General features: G+C 39.9%; 1 protein-coding gene across 5 annotated transcripts in view; it reads left to right on the top strand.

Moving 5' to 3' along the window:
* Nucleotides 1–18,145, top strand: part of LOC141903736 (allatostatin-A receptor-like) — a 149,060-nt gene that overhangs the window by 127,197 nt on the left and 3,718 nt on the right. The window lies entirely within an intron of this gene.

The raw sequence follows: 18,145 nt of genomic DNA, 5'->3' as shown, positions 1-18,145 counted from the left end.
TCTGAGTATCTAGTGATTTCAGAACAAAAGAAATGGCCACTGTATGTAGCTTTCTTAAGGCAGGTTATGAAAATGTCATCTTGGCAAAAAGGGGGCGCTTAGCTTGATGCACCCCTGTTAACAGTATTGAAGTATATAAGGCACCATGTCACCTTTATGTTCCTACTCCGGGGCCAGTTCCATATGAGCGACCTATCAACTATCAACTAAAACTGCGTAAACACCAGGGTAAAAAGTGCCCAGAGTCGAAGTCCCATAGCATTTTCAAATTCCATACGATATATCGGCGTAGAAATAGGGTAATTATTAGCAAGGGAAGAAATTCCGTTGCGTTCTTTTCAAGCATCGTCTGCCGCGCTGTACTCTTGTATATGAATACACCGTGTAAGTTCATTCAAATTCAACAAATAACGAACGATGATGCACGAAAATCTAAATTGGATTTCAAGCTCTTTTATCTAACGCTCGCATTTTAAGTCTATTTTAATGAAATTCCAGTTTCTGCATAAAAATAAGCGAAGCGTGATTGCAGTTAATCGCCACCGTTGGTTGTATAAGTCTGCGAATGATAATAGACGACGACCACCAGCGTATGATATGCTAGTCGATACACAGCAACATACCTGACAATTAAAGCGCAAAATCTCGGCTGCTGAAGAGGTTCTACAATCGATTTCTTAACGGTGAATTCGTGTTAGAAAATGTCGTATAATTGCCGAAAAATAACTTCACGGCGTCTATTGTAATGGTTTGACACATATTGTCAGTTCTCACGGAGCAAGCTCTTTATAAAGAAGGTCATGAAGTTTAATTCCATCATCTTTATCGATCGGCACGAGTTCGTCTCTCAAATTGTTTAGCGGTGCCCGCAATATTTGCATTGTTTGTCGCTGCTCGAATCTTATAAGTCTTATAAGTACGCGCAAATTAATGGATTTTAGACCTGCCTGACATACGATATATCAATCATAGACGAGTATCTTATACATAGATAAATAACAAGTCAGTGGAGTGTTTTTTTTGTAGAATTTTTTGAGAAATGTACTTAATGTATATGGCTAATGATGGGAATACTTCGCTGCACTTACAATATATAATAACAGTATGCATCCACTTTTAAACATGAAATGCGACAGTTCAGGCTCTCTGCGAAGACGGAAAAAAGTTGCCGGAAATTATCGTCTCCTGACAATAGAAATGCACGCTTATAAACTTTATCGCGGTCTAATTGGTGTCGTCATATACGGGGAGGATTTCGTGGGTTTTTTTAAACGGAAAACGAGTGCGAGTTTGTGTATACTCCTAGCGCGGATAAAACGATGAATTTAACGAATTCGTCGTTTCAGTTACGTATATTCCGATTCGTGAATGGCGTTGATTAATGATATACGCGAAACGGTTCGTTTTTTCGGATTCGACACTTCGCGCGCGCGCGCGCGAATAAAAGAAAATATCGTTACATCGCATATTAGTGTTTGTACGTCTAGACTCGGTTCATTTATTTATTTGCTTATACACTTGTCTTCAGCCTACATAGCTTGATTAATCGCCGAAAGATTACAACGAGAAATGCTTAGAATTAAATCCGATATATTTTATAAAACCTCTCCGAGTTTACTGATGATAAAAACAAGATTAATTACCCTCGCAAATCGTCCGATCGTTACGTGACTAGTGAAGGGATTTATTTATCTGAAGAAAATCTTTAAGTTACAAGTGAAGTCCTTGCGCCGACTAGAAAAAAAAATTGTTCCGTCTTCGGGTGGGAGGTAATGCCAATCATGTCGAGAATTACTTCCGATATAAGATAACTAATCGAAAGATAGATGAGTGCCTCATTCATTACATGGCAATTTTTCAATCAAAGGTTAAGGTTGTCCTATTCAAACTTGTAGGATACTAGCAAAGTAAGATATATTCCTCCAGTGAACGCGCGACTAAAGCTCCTCAAAAATTCGATTCGGATCACATTTGAACTTTGAAACGAGCCACAACAGATTTCTTCCTTGTTGTCATAATGGGGAACCCGCAAATCCAGCTATCCCACCAGATGGCGTGACGGGCAGTAGGTCTTCCGTTGTCAAAATAAATTAATTTTCAATAAACTTTGTACTGACTTTTTAGACTACTATTTGGCGACTCTAACTTTTCATTCATTTAACATTAACTCTAGTCATTCGGAATACTGCAAGATTTATACATAACCACCAGTACACTTAACCGACAATTGTTTTCTTTCCTTTATTAATTTTATTTTCTTTTTTTTTAAATTGTTTTTTTACCACTGTTGTTATTGTTATCGTTTTATTTTCTCTCTTATGTTCTCTCAATTTTATGTATCTATATTTTAATAATGTACATGACTTGACCCCTTTCTTGTTAGCAATTATTATTATGGTGTTGCTATTAATGTACTTTGTACCTGAGCAAACCTTTAACATTATAATTCTTTTGTCAAATAAAGTCATATATACTAAAAAAAAACTTTTTAGACTCCAAAATCCATACATTATCACAGCATCCACCAAATATACAATACTTTCATTTTTCTACTCGATATCGGTGTAGTCTCGATAAGTAGTTGATACAATTAAGAGAAAAGTTCATTTAGATTTAATTGAAGTGTAGAATAAATCAAACGCATCGACCAACTATGTACTAGCGACACCTGGTGGATCCTCGATTACCACAGTGGCATTGTGGGTATTCCCCATTGATGATTTCGTAGTAAAATTCAAGATTTAGATGATTTATGCGCAGAAGACCCAGTGACGATTAAAGCCTGCTATAGCGAACTTGGCGATTGCCATGCCATAAGGGATTAGCATGCATTGTCGCCTTCAATCTAACCATCGATAAACAGTGACAGAAATCATCTTGGAATCGTATACTTTGTAAGTTTGAGATACAACCGCTCGAAATACCGAAAACGTGTTAACAACGCAGTAACCATGAAATATTGAGAAATTCTATGAGATATCGTTCTACGCTGGAAACATGACGGGTTCTAGCGCTAAAACACCATAAATCATCGGGTCATTTATAGACGCGCGTAGAATTCGATTATTGAACAAATTAATCTCCCCGCGCAATCAATGTATGCTGTTTGCCGAATGAAATCTTCCTTAATCTAATTTCATATCAGTTCATTTAGCGCTTTAATCAGCGCGTAATTACTAGTAGCGATAGAGGCTGTACACAGTTTATGTTTTAGATTCAATTTAGAATGAGATTTTAATCAAATTGCTACTGCGCTACAATCTATGTAAGTCTTCGCTTCCACGAGCACCTGACGCCGATGATGACGTGCGTGTGTGTGTGTGTGTGTGTCATTGACGCGAGCCCAAAATAAGTAAAATCGCTACGTGTCGTCCGGTTTATCGGCGCACCGACTGCGGCCGAACATCAAACCATCATAAAACGATATCTCGCCTAGTGTAATACGCTCTGTAGAATATCTCGGCTTATTTGATAAGAATCTTTGCCATCTAAAATGTTCGTACGGGCTTTACGATACTTCGCTCATACGAAACGATACGTCGAGATATCAAAGCGGTTTTATGGGTTTTTACGACGGTCTCGTAGGCACCTAATATGTTTACTATCTTTGCCGTCAGGAAGAAAATCACGATAACCTCCGAATGAAACACGATATAGCGTCCTGAAACTTGTCCGTTAATAAATAAAGATTCATTTTTCATTTATTTGACTTACATTTACATGAATGTTGACAGCGAAGAAAAATAAAGTATAGTTAAACGAAGGTAACAGTGAGAGCCTTAGGGGCCGTACTGGTCACTGCGCCTCGGTGCTTAGTTCGTTAATCGTTAGTTGGGGACTGGATTCTGGCAGTATTGGCCGGCTCGATTTTAAAATCGCGCGGTTCTTACATAAGTTATGATGATTGTTTTCGGTTTTGCGCTTTTTCAGACGGTCCGCCAACCTAAACTTAAATCACGATATAAATATATAGTTCTACCATCGTCACGTTTATAGTTCTTTCATGCGACATGATAATTTCATCTGATCCTGATCTTGATAAGTAGTTTTAAGGCCATTTTAGCCTCGAATGGCTGCACCTAACAAATTCTTTTGATTGTGATCGTGCATTGTTGACATGATTCCATAGTAACAATATAGTTTTGTAATATTAGTCAATATAGGAGATAATTCTCCTCAGCACCAAAGTGAGCTTAGGATGTTTTTAAATATTCCCCATCAGAACGTAACTTTCTTGCCACTGGTTAACACGTTCTATGCAAAACGAAACCCGATGGATGAATGAATTTACATATCGCTTCCATCAAATTCCGGTTTAATTCAAATTAAGACGCGTCCTGCCTTAGATCTGGTCACCGTAGAACATCGTAGTCGGGTTGCGTTATCAGCAACGCAATAAGCTGCGAGTTATATCATTCTGTCAATGGAGTTCGTAAATTAAATTTCCTCTTTTACGAGCGGTCGAGCTTCCTGCCGTGTGACGTGCGCGCTGTTCTTTATCGCGTTATCAGTTTTTCCGCCGGTCTTTCATTAACTCTACACGGCATCGGACGCATGGATACGTTTTCAATAAGTTGAATTTAGCGATATACGCGGGCTTCAGCGATATAGTAACGCGAACACCCGAATGACGCGGTGATAAATATCTGCATAAACTGCATTAATAATCGATATTGAACGATGACATCACACGATTCATGTTTTTGCCGAGACATGGACGTAAGAGATAGGCGTTTATATTTAAGCAACTCGCGTACGGCATTGTCAAACTTTTTGACGCCGTAAAAACCGTTACAATAATGTTTATATACATTGATACCTAGTATGCGTTATTGAAGCGTTACTGTGTGAGTAGATGTGCACTACGTCATCAATATATGCGTTCCAAAGTAACAGTTACAATTATGAATTTTGGCCTTCATTTTGCGATTGAATAAATTTCATTACTCGAGAGACCAAAAAACAAAATGGCGGCTTCAATCGCGGAAAATTCAGGTTGCCGGTCGGTCATTTATTTAAGGTGATTCGATTTTGTACCACGTATTCATACATGGCTGTCGAACGCGAGTTTCCCGAGCTTGATTAAAAGCGCATTGAGTCGGAATCTACAATGTGTTCCTCAGGGGCCAATTTCACCGTCATGGCTTAGACTCAACTTAGTTCTACAGTCAATTTACCTATCAACATAAAACCGGTTTAGATTTAAGACCACTTTTGGACTTAAACCATGACTGTGTAACTGGGCTTCGGGTCTGAATGAGGATGACATTTGAGTCAGGAGACCCCGTTAGATCAACCACCATTGGGCGGTCTACGGGTGAGGGTAAAAGTCGAGTCGTTAGACCTCCTGATCATCGAAACTCTTCGTCTGGTTGAGAGTATGTACGTCTAGACTCTGTAGCTTAACGGCCATTGTGAAGGTGACATTTGAGTCGGGGTGATGGTGAACTGACAGTGCAGCCGCGGCGGAAGATAAACCCGATATCATCTGGATGTCGACTTTAAAAGGGGACGTATCTATAACATCTGACTCGACACGCGTAAGAAATCCTAGAAAAAATCAACGTCTTTTTTATATTTGCCGCTCTTATCAGCGCGGTTAATTTCCGCTTATCAACCCCGCGTCGTATCGCGGAGAAGAGGCGTTCGTCAAATACACCCGACGTCTTTACTCAAACCCAGCTCGGCCTTATCGTATACACAATGAAGGTGAAATATAATTCTATCTCCGCGAAATAGGTTTCTCTGGGGTATTTCATGTAAAAGCAAACGCGTTATCGAATTTATAACTGTAATGTAAATTAACGAACGTTCGTGAGTGTGGTTTCATTTTGTTGTCGTCGAACGAAGCCATCAATAAGCGTATCTGGACTCGGTTTTGGCTGTCCGTATCAAATGACACCCTAGAGACATTTTTGTATCAGATATCTCTCTGCGAAATATTGTGTAAGCACATAAACGCCATGAGTGGAATGGAGAGTCGTCTGACGCGCAACGGTACATCGTCAGAATACCTGAGTCCAGTTTCACAAAAGGGTTTAACTCCCACAATCTTAGGAGATTTTTTTAGGTTTTTTTACTTTTAAAATCATCAGTGATTCATATTATCTCAAATCTAATTATGAACTAATCATTTTTGAGACTGCACCCAGAGCGCGGGGACGCTTTTCGTCGAAAATATGTGTTCAAACAGCGAATTTGATTGAGATCTCTTCTGGAATATTCCATCGATTCGACGTTCGACGGATTTTACAACACTTCCAGGACTCGGTCGATCATTTAACTGAGTTCAGACCTCCATTCCCAAATCCGATACGCATCCTGAAGTAAAATAGGAAATTCCAAAAATATTTCACATTCAATTACGTTAAGCCATGAATCATCCTGCTTATGGCTGCTAGGCCACAGCATCTTAGCTATGCGCCGAAGTGGTTTTCGCCCTATATGCACGAACAAACGTTTGGAATAATCAAACCTTTAGAAAGGATGGGTATCCCGGTACAGGTAAACCAGTAACCCGCGCCGAATATTGCAGGGAATCCCCACCATATTCGGTACTCTTTCTACAAACAAAAGAAAATCCAGGGAATCTCCTATTTCATTATCTATTTGTCTCCCAGGACCCTTGGATTTCATTCATCAGTTTTGACATTTTCGTCACCTATCAGAACTGTGCCAATCTTAAATGGGGACCTTTTATTTACTCTAGGAACTATTTCTGTGGTCCTGCCCTGCGCGTTCTTAAGTTGCTTAAGATAGTTTCATATCTCCGTATAGAAAAATGGCACATATTGATAAGTGTATCTTCTAAGATACAACGATATTATTATACGTTGTACATTCTTGAATGAACGGTCTTCTCTGACTCATTCCACACGCGACATCGGAGCCGCAGTAATCGCCCACCATGTTACTCTTAGTCCAGACAAGATTGATCCGCAGGGAATCCTCTATTTCATTATCAATTAGCCCCTCAGGACCCACGGATTTCATAGATATCTCTTATCGCCACCTCTTCTATTTGCGGAACTATTGTGGCTACTTTTATGGGAGACTTCTTGTTAGTTCTGGTATATCATTTTCGGGGTATTTGCCTACGCATCTTGCTGCCTATATCCACCTAATTATGGTCTCATGTCAACTGACAATATGAGGAGGACGTCTCCCTGGCGTACCAAAGGTTAGCGTTCTCGTATTTTGTGCCGTGTATTCGTTGGTTGGTTTTGATTTCAAAAGATGATATTCTGTTTCACTTATTTTTCTAAGTTTTTCAATTTGCGACCGGATACCGTCGAGGTAGGGATTGGCCATACAAATAAGGACCTAAACGGACTGAATCATTCATTCATTTTTATCTTAAGCCTCTGCAATGAGGTTCTATAATGGCATGTTTTGAATTCTTGATCCTCGATGCACATGCTGTATCCCTGAACCCAGTCCCAAGTTGTTCGTTAAGATTAGACTTTGAGTTGATTGATAATCTTAACAAAAGAACTATATTATCTAAAAACAGTCGTACTATCTTTCTCATCGATACTCGGTAACAAGACGTCACTTAAACATCGCGAGATTTATTACAGAATCAAAGTGTAGACTTAAAAATAAAGCAACCAGTATTATCTTTTGTGCCGATAAAACGTTAAATTCTTTCACACAGTAAAGCCTCGCCAAATTGGGCGCAAACTATGGCCAAAATTGGACCGAGTTCTGAGTTTCGGGTAATGAGTATACACTAGGAAATTAGAAAAAACATTCTATTGCTGTCCCGAGTTAGTCAAAAGTCCGAGGTGGCTATGGCCATGTTAGGCCATGTTCACATGTGTGGATATGATAGTCCTCCTTTCTAACCTTGTATCTGGTTGAAACTGACGGATGATAAATTGAACTCGGAGATAGGCGGCTTCATCGTGCACGTCGCACAGCATGGCTGTCGTGCACTAAATCCGCCGTTCAACTGTCGCCGCCTGCGCTTAACCGTCTCCCTCGCTCTTTCCCTCTCTCTGCGATCGGGTCATTATTCATCCGAAGTATGCGAACTATAAACCTGCGAAGTTGTCACGCCGTGTTTCAACAAATCCGTGATTAATGACTCCGTGCCATTAGATTCCTCGAAAGATAAGTCTTCCTTCACGTGTGGCTCGATATGAAGTTAGATTTCGCTATAGATTTACGTTACTTTCTCATTTCATAAACGGTTGAAATTTTTTCTGACGTTAATCTGGCACCACAGGTCTTCCCCGAAGTTTCTTATCGACGAAAGAGCGAGATTTCTGATGGTGGAGATTTCCCTTATAATTTTTATGAAGTACAGAACCCCGAAATTGTAGTATTAACAATCGATTCATTCAGATCGATTTATTACGAAATGGAAAGGTAATGGTGGCTGGTCAGATTTCTGATTTGTAATTTAGTGCATGATAATTCAAAATTCTTGCTAAATAACTGCGTTTTATGGCGAAACACTAGCGGCTTATGAGTTGAGCATTGCTAGCAACCTATTGGGAATTTCTGGCCCCCGAACATGTTGGTTCAATCTGCCAAATTTCCCAAATAAATTACGTTTCGGCACGGCAATAACGGATATTATATTTTCCCGTTGTCGAAACTAGTTAAGCTCCCTTATCCTGCACTCGGTTTCGAGGAGTTTCCTCGTTAGACGTGTGACGCGCTTAGAGAATTGAAACGAATTTTATTTATCTATACAGCTCAATCCTGGCGCGTTTTCAATCGCGGAGTATAGTCTGCCAGACGCGCGGATCTTCAGTCAGCTCTGATTTACGGCATTAAATGGAAAATTTCTCGAATCCACTTCGCCAGGAAATTGAATGATTCGGCGCAGAATAAATCAACGAACGCGCGCTTTCAATGTTCTGATTAAGCCGGGCCCGAATGCTATTGTCGTCGACGAAGATGCTTGCAAACAAACGACCTAAAAACACAGACAGCAAAGCAGGCGCTCGTCGCGTCGGCAGTAAATTTGAGCGATCGTCTGCTTCCGGTTTCAAAAGCACGAAAACGGAGACAAATTCACAAGCGAAACGAAGCGTCGATTTTCATCTGAATGATATACGCGCAGCGCACTGCGACTGGCAGCGCGCTTCGAAAAATGAATAGTTCCACATCGTCATCAACGCGGTATAAATTATCCGCAGTCGCCGAACAGCTTGTGACACTCGAATTGCGTTTCTAACTAATTCGCTTTCTATACACCGCGAAATAAGAAACCCGAGAAAACAGACGTTATTTGACTCGAATCAGCAACGGGATTGTGGCAAATTGATTTTCAAAAAAGTCTTACGTAACGGTAATCGTTGTTGGGTTATAACCCTAGCATACACTGTAAGGTATAATGACAGCGAGGATAATGAAATACTGTCGACCGTTTTCTAATGACCATAAAAATCCCGGTTCCCGGTATCGAAGTTCTTCGAAGCAAACAAAATGACCCGAACACAACGAACGAAGCCGTTCGTTTTTCGTTCGGTCAGGCGTCATCAGCGGGTTTCTTCAGGTCGCATTGCGTTACGTTCTTTTTACGGAATTCCGTTGTTCGTTTTTGTTTCTCCGGAGATTCGTCGATATTTCTGGTTTAGTCGACGAGGAAAACGGTTTTCTTTCCGGTAATACGATCTAACGGAGAAAAAAACACTGTTCGCTTCTGTTTCTAAACTGATCAATTATTCAAATAAATCTCGAACAGGTTCAATACGGACTAGGCATGTTTTATCAGCGAAGATGTATCCGTATTCCCGGCCCGCCTGTGTGTGTGTGTGCAATCTTAGAGAAAAACTATTCCCAGTTCTCGATATTACGTATATGTATATAACTCATCAAAGTCGTCTGCTCACAATTTCTTAAGGTTCTATCTGCATTCGATATGACTAAAAAGGCGTCAGCATGCGCAGTTCTTTCATCTCAATATCTGTATTATAGCAAGGCTTATATTCGTAGGCCCAATCTTCGTGCATATTTCATCTTTGATAGATATTTCATATTCTTTCAATATCTAGATATCTGTTTATACCTGAGACGTGTATGTTTGGATCATTTGTCTCATTGTCATGTCACTACTCATGATACACTGGAACTAGTTTATTACGCTGGTTCAAACTTAAAACCGCGGGCTAACTCGAGTGACTTACAGTCGAGCTGGGCCGAGTGTTTAAGTTAAAACCAGTCTCTAAACCCGGCACCTTTTTCGCAGTTTTCATGTCTCTACCTTCTTTTGTATCAGTTTTAGTTTGTAGTCAGTTTTGGTATTCTAAAATAGAACGTGCAGATGACATTTCATCAGAATTGTCCCGACATCTACCGTTCTTCCAGGTTAAGCACGAAATAGCATTCGGTGAAATATTCCTCTACCATCCACTCGAAGTCTAAGGCGGTAAATGATATGTATTATACCGATGCGGTGCTTCGGCCGCGCATTTTGAAACGATTCCGAAAATCCCTGATGCGTATTTAAATACACGGAGAGTCAAAGCGCTAATTTGCTGGAAAATATTCGAAAATGAAAGCGAAAACGTCTTTTGAAGTGATTTTAATAAAGCAATGTCACGACGCAAGCCGTGAGAAGCGAGGGGAATTATTTCTAATTTCAAAATGGCGATATGATGTTTTGTGTTTAGTTGTTCGTGTTGTTTGTCCCAAACGAAGATGGCGTGTGGAGGTTTAGATTCAAGTTGCGGTAATGAATCGAAACGATCTATTCCAAGCGTAGATATAACATAGCATGCTTGACGTCGCGTCGGTGATCCAGTATCATATTGGATCACGATATTGGATCTTTGATAGGATATGTTCACTGTTAGAAAAAATGTGTAATCTTTTTTTTTAATAAAAATAATAATAATCTTTATCAAAAGGCATGTGCGCTGAAAATTGAATTGAATTGACCGGCAACCAGTCTAGCCCCGATATATTGATGACGTAGCGCGCATCCTCTAAAAGATCAATTATAAAAAAAGAACTCAGATTTAGGAAATGAAATGGAATATCAGAGTCATAAGATATATTTAGATACAAAATAAACGCCAGATTCACAATTGTTATCGTTATTTTGAAACGCCTATATCGATATGACGCTGTGTACATCCACTCACAAAGAACTCCTTAATAAAATATGTAGTTATATATATATATATATATTTACTACGAGTTTGCTGCGGTTTTTGTACGCGGCGTGTTATTACGTCGTAGAGACGTCTGTCAGCCACCGGAAGCGACAGAAGATAATGAAGACGAAGCGATCGCATCAAATCATCAATCAACATCAACTTTAACAACATCAAAATTCTCGATCCAATAAATAAAACTAATGAACACGCGCGCCGACGCCAGATACTCCACAACGCTACGTTCTCCGACAGGAAAATAATGGTCTTACCACCGAGGTTGATGTCGAGGCGTTAATGAAATTAATTGACTTTTATTTACGCGTTTCCCTTTTGTCTTTAAAGATAGCGTATCGTCAGCCACCTAGATAATCACCATTCATACAGTAAATTTTTAGTACATTTGATGTATAATCACATCATAGGGTATGACACAACTTTTGCTATAAAAATACGCCGACAATGGGAAAAGTAAAGTCATTAATAGAAATGAATAGATAATTGTATGACAGTTTTCTCAAAGCATGGATAATTACGGCCATGTCAGGAAGCTGGCGACGTATATTCGCGTGGTTTGATTGGATATGAGAACGTCATCATACTACGTACGTTATTATCTCAATTATGAAGTTACTTTCGCATTAATACCGAACACGCCACTCCCTAACCACGAAGCGTTCACAAATCCACTCGATCGTAATGCACAAAAAAATCAAGATCGGAGATTATTCGGCATCAAATAACTACCTTGCTTTTTAGGCGGTAACCCGATTTGCTCGGTTTGTATCGGTCCGTGATAATATAATAATAGAAATGCGCACATAATTATTGATGTTGGCAAGGGCGGGACCAGGGGACGTGTACAAGTCCGTCAAATTTTTGAGTGGCCTTTACAAGTCAACAAAGATAATTGGTCCATTCCAGTGCGGGTGTCCCTGATACTGCCTTCAAACATCGAATTGCCCTTTTTGAAGTCACAATTCCTTCAAAATTTGCCTCTGGATCGCCTGGTTGGTAAAAACATCCCGGGATGGTGGTGCATCGCCTATACCCATATCCCTATCTACAAAAGAATCACCACAATTTCAACTCATTTTTATCGGTTTTGGGGAAAAGTTTCCAAATTCTTGCTCTATTTCGAGTAGTAAAAAGATATCGAAACGGAATCGGAGAAATCGGATACTTTTAAGTTAATCTGCTGGTGATAAGGAAAAAATAACACCAAATTCATACAAAAATCATTATTTTTCCATCACGCGCGCAGTGCTGAGTTTTGACAATGTAAGGTCTCCGGCGAAAAACATGAATAACAAATAAGCCTCGTTTACTGCGAGACATCGTTGTTTTCAGGGTCTGATTGTAGATCGGATTTCGACGTATTCTTCTGTCGGGGATATGTATAAGATATAATCTCATCGATGGTATCTCAAAACCTAGAGGTAAATATTCTGATTTTGCCCGTGAATTGATCATCCTTGTTCGGTTTAATGTTACACGCGCGTACATTAAGACTTCTTTTTGCTCGTATAGGATATATGAGAAATCGATATGACCTTTCGTTAAGTTATTTATGATGAAAGGTGATATGACGACGTCAACGGCAAAAAATAACGCATTGGCTTGGTTTCTAGATATATGACATCTCGAATTCATAAGTACGGAGCGAGTATGGACTTTTTTGGACAAAGCAAAAGTTTTTATTACGTTGATGCATGACTGACCTTGCCCTTGATAAACACAACAGTCGGGTTGACCTTGACCCGCGAATACGGAAATATTTCTTTTCGTCAAACAATCTCGACATATAGAGGCAATTATGACGCCGTCATGAGCCTTACATCTCCACCCCGGGTCTCATCGATACCTATTTCCGTTTGGACAGTCTTGTTCCTTACCTATCCCATCCTTTGACGCCAATGGTAATTTCCTGTCAAAGAAACGTTAATGACCACAGCATCAGCGCTTTCTATTAAGTAGCACGCGTTAACATATATCGCTACAGCCGGCTCTGTTGGTTAATGACGAGTTTAATTCTGGGCGTTAGAACAACGTGTTTTGTGAATGAAGTCAATATCGTTATTCAAGCATTTGATCGCTTGCGAAACAAAGTTGTAGAAAATGTATGCCCCCTTTGGACCATGGCCTCTATTGAGTCTACACATGAACCAATAGCTTTTTTACGCGACGTCTTCAGCATGTCGTATCATCATTGGCGCGAGGTAAGTGCTCGGCCTGATCAAATATTCTTTCTTATCTGTTACCGGCGTCTGGCAATTAATTGTTCCTTGTGATCTTATCATCAGTGTGGGAATCATTATTTTTCCTGTTTGACCCTATCACGTTTCGTACATCGGCTAATTCGCAATACCGAACACCCCGGAGAGCCATGATCAGACAGCGGAACATTGCGATCCAGTTTCAGCGATGTCTGGTGAAACTTTCTCGCATTTGTCCCGCAAATAACACTATATCAAAGTAAAACAAATAAAAGAGATTCTTCCATCTATTAAACAATCAAGATCCGCTGGAATGGAATTTCACCTACCCGCGTTAAATTTGAATACAAAAAAAAAACAGTCACAAAGACTTAACTACGAATTGTGTAGGACGCAGCGCGACACTGAGCTTGGCTTTAGGCACAGGACTTGGGCTCGTATCAGAGTTGAAGGTAGTATAAAAACGATAATCTGTTTATCCAGGCTTTATAATGCATATATGTTATAGACGCCGGGTTAACAGGTTATAGTTTTTACACTACCCACAGCTCTGATACGAGACATTGTAGGTTTAGGCGCAGTCTTACAGAATGAATTTGAACTCCCTCCGTTGACTTGTTGTGAGGAAACAAAAATATCTTCTATCTAAAATCTAGTCATTACGATCATCTTACAAATGAACAATCGCCGATTAAAAAGGCGTTTAAAGACTACGGTCAAGCCCCGAGATACTGCCCACATCGGCGCAGAACGATTTTGGCGGTATAGAGAGTATGGCGGTATATCGGGGGTGTTTTACAATGTTTTTGTATAGAGATGTACATTGAGAAAACCTGGCGGTAGGCGGGGGTGGCGGTATATGAGAGGGTGGTTATTCGGGGGTTGACGGTACATTCGAACGAGAAGAGAAAACTTCTCGTTTCAGTATCGATTCGATATCGCGTATAGAATTACCAACGAGAATAAGACGACACAATGAATCTGTTCTGATTTCTGTTTAGTCTGTCTGAGTTCTGTTCGGGCGCCGCTATATACGCGCACGTGGTTGAAAATATCTGCCGCCCCGTAATTCGTCGAACTTATCGTAATTTCGTCGCCGTCTTTTTTTCATGAGCGATGATTCAATAAATGCGCACAGGCACCGGAGCGCGGATAAGTGAAACGAAAACACGCATACGCAAACCTGGTCATTATTCAACTAACCGCCAAATGACAGGACAAATATCGGAAAATACGGCGCCCATAACTGACTAAATTGCTCTTTTTGTTTCCCGTCAACTCGTAATAAACTCGGTAACAATAACGTCGGAAATATTTTATTAAGTTTCTGTGTGGCGGACTGTCGACGCGATCCGCAATCGGGTTTATTTGTTCCGAGTCGGTCGGCTGACAGATTGAAGCGAATCGAAGCGACGTCGACACTGATTCTCGATATACTCGGCGGCAGATCGAAGGTTCGTCGATGATGCGCGACGGTTTGTGAAGCCTGTCGGGAGAGTATCACGTCTGAATAATAACGATCGAAGACAAGGAGTAGAATGGTGAGGTGTGGGCGAGCGATAAGAGCGTTCGACTCGTGGGTTCGACCTCGTACATTACCGTAGTGTCCCCGGGCAAGACACTTATCCTCATTGCCTCTCTCCACCCAGGAGTTAATGGGTACCCGGTCTGATAGATGACTACTGAGCGCGTATTACCCGCTCGGGGTTACTTCTCCCCCAGGGAGAGATGACTGGTATAGAGTTATAGGCTGGGGTAATGATACCAATTTAATGGAAAGCGCCGTTGGACATAGTATCAGAGCAAAAAGGGTGCTATAGAAACATAATACATAGAATTGAATACCGACAACGCTTCTGTTGCGTTCCGCCAGGTTCGCTAGTTCCTTACCTTCATTTCTTAATCGATTTTTCTCTGAAGTAACTTTATTTTCGTCTAGGAATTCCCAAACCAAACACCGAATAGAAAAGGAAATAATCGATCTTTCTTGTACTGCAAAAAACTGTTATAATGATGTTTTTATATATTGATTACAACTATATCACCATTTAAGTTGTTCTGTATGCATCGAATGATGTGCACTACGTCATCAATATTGGCGTTCAAAATGTCAATTATGATTGTGAATATTGTGTTAATAATATGTAGTTGAATAAGTAAAATAAACAAAGTTGATGACTCTTACTGTATATACAGCAATTTTTATTTCTTTTGATAATGAATGTGCGCTACGTCATCATTATCTGAGACTGGTTGTCGGTCAATCCAATTCAATTGTCGATATATTCAAAATAACTTAGTTGATCCTTGACATCATATTATATGTATTATATTATTCATAGTATAATGCCGACAATACAGCCATTTTCGAGGTTCCAAGTTATCTTTCTTGTTGGAGTCAGACCCCAAATTCTTTATGAAAATTTGGTCAGATCTTGCCAAGCATCTTTGGAGACATTTGATGGAAAAATGACTTTTTTTCTATTTTTACGGTGCTAGTTAGAAGTGAGCATTCAATGCAGATAAACCCAGTCGCATTTCCGATTGTGTATATCGGGGCGATTGAAAGAAAAGAACGAATAGTTTATCTAATCGTTTCGTAACAGAAAACTAGTGGAGTGAATGATTTGCCTTCAATCTATCACATGACTATCATCGCGAAGTTGATGAAGCAACGGGGTCAAGAGTGAAACGGGAAGACAATATGGACGTCCTAGACGAAACGATGAACAACCATTGGAACTGGTTCCCCGATATTTTCGCTACTCGTCTACGATATAAACAGCCGATCTAAGTGCAATAGAAACTGTCCGAAACTAATGTCGAAATCAGTTCGAAAACCCTCGGCTGGAGAATAATAAAAATATGTATTCCGTGCAAACGGCTTCTTATATCGGGAACGGCGTCGATAGCGCGTGCATTATCAATAATTACTACCGTACAAGTGCCAGTTGATCAAGCCCGATGAAATTGATTACGTCAACACGCGCGTCTACGTTCGGTCGGCGTGATTGGCCGGATCGACGCGAACAGTTCTAGCCGGTGTCGTTAATTATATCGCTAATCCGGCGAACGCAACGGGGATGGCTATCAGTCAACAGATAGGTCTCATTCGGCTGACACGGTCGCGGATAGTACCATCAATATACATCTGCGGCGGTGGTTACTTTCAGTTATCGCAATAATGATCTATGATAAAATATGTGTATATCGGCTATTTACTTATCTTTTATTTCAATGCTTCGCTTATTACGGTCATTACATTTAACGACAGCGACGGCGTCTTCAATAGCCGCATTATTGGTCGCAGTCCACCCTCCGCGATTAGCTTACACGCGGGTGCTATGTCATAATCATTTTTACCGTCGCTTTCAGGTTGACTATAAAAGCTGTTTCGTGTTTTATTTTGATTTATATCCAACTATTAATCACGCGTATATAAACTCGGCGTGCCCCGTAAATATTCTAGCGGCGATCGCGCCACCAACGCCGCGCAGTCGTTACCCGTGTGCTAAAGGAATTTATCTGATTAGAACGTCTGTGAGATAATGGTTCATATTTCATCCGGTTCTCTCTCCCTCTCTCTCCCCCTCTCTCTCTCTCCCTCTCTCTCCTCTCACTCGGTCCATATTTCATAATATGTTTAAGTGCCGATCATTATTCATTGCTGGTCAACGTATTGTCCGCTTGGAATTGTGTCCTACACAATATAATTTACGAGACCTTATATTAAGTCGATAAGGGTCGCGAAAACATTGGTATCGATATCTTTTGTTATATATGGAACTTAATAACTGGAATGACAAGCGACGAAAGTTCATAAGTTCTTTGTTGATGAGATGGGTATATTCATATTAGCGTGATATATATCAATCGGTAATATACAACGCGCAAAAACGAATTCGAAGAATATCCGCGCCAGAATTACTGAGTACGTAATAATCTTGCTTTCGCTGGTATAATTACCGCATTTTGCCTCTCCGCAAAACCCTTTTCATTAATCAAAGCGTGCGCAAGTATAAATCCGTAAAGTAATTGTGTATACGTTAGCGGATTCCCAACGATAATACGTGTTCTGTGTTGTCGTGCGGCCGTGACTGGGGCAAGATATGTATTCATTTGATATATATGTATATATATATATATATATATATATATATATATATATATATATATATATATATATATATATATATATATATATATATATATATATATATATATATATATATATATATATATATATATATATGTATATATATATATATATATATATATATATATATATATATATATATATATATATATATATATATATATATATATATATATATATATATATATATATATATACATCTAGACACAACACTCTCTTCAGATTGTTTCCCCGGACAGATTTCCTTCCCCACATTCGATGGCTTTGACAGTTTGCATCCGCGAACGATGCTTTCTGCGGTTCGGAAAATATCCGGGCAATTTGTTAAGTAACTGGTGGCTTATTGCGAAGGATTTGCGGTACGTGGTCGGGCACGACTAACACTCAGTTATCATAATACTGAGATTATTTTTTGAGGCGTCAATTTCTGCTGTCGGTCGCGATTGCAAATGGATTTTTCTTTCGGTATCCAGGGAAAAGGCATTTTAAGTGCGAATATAAACAATGATTCGATCGAGAGATATTTCGCGTTTGGTGTCGATGGCAAGTTGCTAGTGCCATTCTATAGAAGACGTTTACGACTGGTGAAACTGCCTCTGACCGGAATTCGGGTGCCGGTATGAGCGAAACATTGTCACACAAAAATGAGCCGCCCGATC

This window comes from Tubulanus polymorphus, chromosome 4, assembly GCF_964204645.1.
Source record: "Tubulanus polymorphus chromosome 4, tnTubPoly1.2, whole genome shotgun sequence".
In the NCBI taxonomy this organism is placed as follows: domain Eukaryota; kingdom Metazoa; phylum Nemertea; class Palaeonemertea; order Tubulaniformes; family Tubulanidae; genus Tubulanus; species Tubulanus polymorphus.
The sequence above is the reverse complement of the archived record's forward strand: the minus strand, read 5'-3'. Positions and strand labels throughout refer to the sequence as shown.